Source organism: Mobula hypostoma, chromosome 2 (genome assembly GCF_963921235.1).
Source record: "Mobula hypostoma chromosome 2, sMobHyp1.1, whole genome shotgun sequence".
NCBI classification, from domain to species: Eukaryota; Metazoa; Chordata; class Chondrichthyes; order Myliobatiformes; family Myliobatidae; genus Mobula; species Mobula hypostoma.
Genome location: NC_086098.1, coordinates 243,295,142 through 243,299,377, shown reverse-complemented (window position 1 = coordinate 243,299,377; position 4,236 = coordinate 243,295,142).

Below are 4,236 nucleotides of genomic sequence, written 5' to 3'. Positions count from 1 at the left end.
GCGGAAACAGCCGAGCGCGGCTTCGGCAAACTCCGGCCCCAGCGAAGGCGTGGGCAGGGAGCACCCGGGGGAACCGCCCCGCTCACGGAAAGAGCCGAGCCGGCGTTCGGCTGCCTGTGGCCCGAGTCCCTCCACTCGCCGCCATCCTGTCGGGTGCCACCCGGCTCACGGAAAAAGCCGAGTGCTCCATCCGCCCCAGCCAAGGACCGGTCCCGACGAGCGGAGACAGCCGAGTGACCCGGAGAGAACTACCCGGCTCACGGAAATACCCGAGTTCACTTCGGGGATTTAAAGGGGCAAATTTAGTTTAAAAAAAGGGTATGAAAAATTGCCTAGCTCTAAAACAGAGGTCCCCAACCTTTTTCTAAGGAAGCTGAGATCCTAAGAATCTTCACTGTATGTAGCCGGATGATGGAGATCTTTTACCAGTCTGTTGTAGCGAGTGCAGTCTTCTTTGCAGCTTTAGGATGGTGATGCAAAAAGACTAAATAAACTCATCAGAAAGGCTGGATCCGTCTTTGGCTACAACCCGGACTCTTTCGAGTCAGTGGCGGAGAGAAGGTCACGAAACAAACTGTTATCCATTATGGACAGTCAGGCACACCCTCTCCATGACCAACTGAATAAGCAGCGGAACACCCTTTCAAACACTCATCCAGCTCCGCTGTCTCAAAGATCGTTATAGAAAATGTTTCCTATCAAATGTAATAAGCATCTACAACAGTTCATCTCTGTGCGACAGGAGAGCACACACCATAGTCTCTGTTTTATTATTCGGTACATTATTGCACATTGGAAAATTAGTATTGTGTATATTATTCTGTCCGTTATTATTAGTTAATATTATTATATTTATTATTGCTGTGTATTTTAAACGTTGCTGCTGTAATGGAATACTTTCCCACTTGGAATCAATAAAGTAATTATTATCATTGTTATTATTATTTTATACCATGGACCCCAAGTTATGAACCCCTGCTCCAGAAGACTCTTATAATCTCACGATGCTCAGAAATAAAATGTCTCACTTTATGTAGTGTCCCAACGCAGGAAGGGGTGGGGGTGTGGCAGTATTTTATGCACAGCAAGATTCAATTAGCAGCGGTGTGACAGTGACCAAGTCTTGGGAAGAAGAAGCTGCCAATCACACTGGGCTGCTTACTTCTTAACAGTTTGATCCGGAACTCATTTTCCCCCTTTTATATCTCGCCCAATCTCTCTCCTTCTTTCCACCTCTCTCTCTCCCTCCTCCTCTCTGTCTTTCTCCTACTCTTCTCTTTTGCTCTATCTCTCTCCTTCTCCTCCCTCTCTCTCTCTCTCTCTCTCTTTTTCTCTCTGTCTGTCTCTTTCTCTCTCTGACTCTCTCTCTGTCTCTGTCTCTATCTTTCTCTCTCTCTCTCTCTCGTTCTCCTCTCTCTCTGTCTCTCTCCTTCTCCTCTCTCTATCTCTCTTTCTTCCTCTCTCTCTGTCTCTCTCCTTTTCCTCTCTCTATCTCTCTTTCTTCCTCACTCTCTGTCTCTCTGTTTGTGAGAGCCATTTTAAGATTAGCTCTATTTGTCACATTGTACATCGCAGCATTCAGTGAATTACATTGTTTTGTGTTGACAACCACCACAGTCAGAGGATGTGTTGGGGGCAGCCCGCTAGTGTCTCCATGCTTCTGGCACCAACAGAGTATGGCCACAACTCGCTGACCCTCACTGTTACGTCCTGGAGAGAGGGAGAGAACTGGAGCACCCAGAGGAAACACACGTGGTCACATAGAGAACGTTGTTACAGACAGTGGCGGGAATTGAACACCGATCTTATAGTTGCCGCTGTAAATCATTACGCCAACTGCTACACAACTGCGCTGCCTTTATTAATAATTATTAATAGCAATAATAATATTCAATGAAACATAGAAATCTACAGCACATTACAGGCCCTTCAGCCCACAATGTTGTGCTGACTAAGTAACCTACTCTAGCAACCGCCTAATCTGCAAATTCTAAATTGGACTCATAGTTACACAGCCTGGAAACAGGTCCTTCAGCCAAACCTGTCCACAGTGCCCAACTGGCCCTTTCTAATCCATTTTATTTGTCCCTAAACACAAGGAAATCTGCAGATGCTGGAATTTCAAGCAACACACATAAAAAAATGCTGGTGAACACAGCAGGCCAGGCAGCATCTATAGGAAGAAGTACAGTTGACGTTTCGTCAGGTCTCTTCCTATAGGTGCTGCCTGGCTTGCTGCGTTCACCAGCATTTTTTATGTGTGTTGTTTGAATTTCCAGCATCTGCAGATTTCCTCGTGTTTGGCTGGCACAACATTCCTAGGCTGGGCAGATGACTCCTTATCTTGGCAGAAATCATTATAGTGGATTGTGAAGCTTAATTAACAGAACGGTCCTGACGAAGGGTCTCGGCCCGAAACGTCGACTGTACCTCTTCCTAGAGATACTGCCTGGCTTGCTGTGTTCACCAGCATTTTTTGTGTGTGTTATTTATCCCTCTTTTTTTTTGAATGGTGAGAGAGGTTAAGTTCAAAGGGCATGTGGATGGCAAGTAGTTTTTACAGGGAGGAGGGAGTCAGGGTCAGTAATATGATGAGGGGTTTAAGAGGCTCTTAGGCACGTGACTGAGCAGAAAATGGAGTGATATGGTCATTGTGCAGGTGGAATGGATTCATTTGATTACTAATTCAATTGTAATTGACACTGCTGAACCTCTCATCACAGCACTAAGCAGTATTGCATCCGTATTGTACTGTCTCAGTACTTTTATATTTGTGTGCTGTAGCACTTCTTTTAAATTCGCAATTATTTAGTAAATAATGCTATTATTTGCATTTCTGGTCAGATGCTAAATGCATTTCATTGGCTTTGTATCTGTACTCGGCATAATGACAATAAAGTTGAATCTAATCTAATTACCTTGACACGATATCAGGGCCAAGGGGCCTGTTTCTGTGCTGTAATGTTCCATGAACCTGCTTCCTTGCCAGCTTGTCACATGTACCAAGATACAGTGAAAAGCTTTGACTTTGGATTCCTCCCGGACAGATTGTTCTGTACGTCACGGTGGTAAAAGAGGAAAGAAAATGCAACTGCAGAGAACGTGCAGTGCAGGCAGGCAAAGAGCAAGGCCACGCTGAGGTAGATCATGAGGTCATGGGCCCACCTTATCGTACAAGAGGTCCATTCAAGAGTGTGCTAACAGTCCTTGAACCTGGTGGCAGGTGCTTTCGGGCTTCTGTACCTTCTGCCTGATGGGAGGGGAGAGAAGAGAGAATGGCTGGGGCGGGAGGAGTCCTTGGTTATGTTGGCGGCTCTCTCGAGGCAGCGGGAAACGTGGATGGAGAGGGCAGCAGGGTGGAGGGGCTGGTTTGTGGGATGGACTGGCCTGTGTCTACGACCCTCTGCAGTTTCTTGCAGCGCCTGGCAGAGCAGGTGCCGTACCAAACCGTGATGCATCTGTACAAATTGGCAAGGGTTGGGGGTCAAATCTCCTGAGCCTCCTGAGGAAGACCGTAAGACAGACGGCAGAATTAGGCCATTCAGCCCTTCGAGAATGCTCCACCATTCCGTCATGGCTGACAAATGCAATATTAGCATTTATTTCGAGGGGAATAGAACATAAAAGCAAGGAGATAATGCTTAGCCTTTCTAAGACACTAGTCAGGCCACACTTGGAGTATTGTCAACAGTTGTGGGCCTATCTCTTGGAAAGGATGTGTTGTCATTGGAGAGGGTCCAGAGGAGGTTCACGAGGATGATTCCGTGATGAAGGGGTTAACATATGAAGAGTGTTTGGCAGTTTTGGCCCCGTACTCACTGGAATTTAGAAGAACGCAGAGGGATCTCATTGAAGCCTACCGAATGTTGAAAGGACTAGACAGGGTGGATGTAAAGAGGATGTTTCCTATGGTGGGGTATCCAGAACTAGAGGGCACAGCCTCAAAACTGAGGGGTGACCCTTTAGAACAGAGGTAAGGAGGAATGTTTTTAGCCAGCGAGTAGTGAATCTGTGGAATGCTCTGCCACAGACTGCGGTGGAGGCCAAGTCCGAGGGTATATTTAAAGGCAGAAGTTGATAAGGCAGTCCTGACGAAGGGTCTCGGCCCGAAACATTGACTGTTCGTTTCCACGGATGCTGCCCGATCTGCTGAGTTCCTCCAGCGTTTTGTGCTTGTTGCTTTGACCCCAGCATCTGCAGAATATTTTGTGTGTAGGTTGATTATTTCCTGATTGG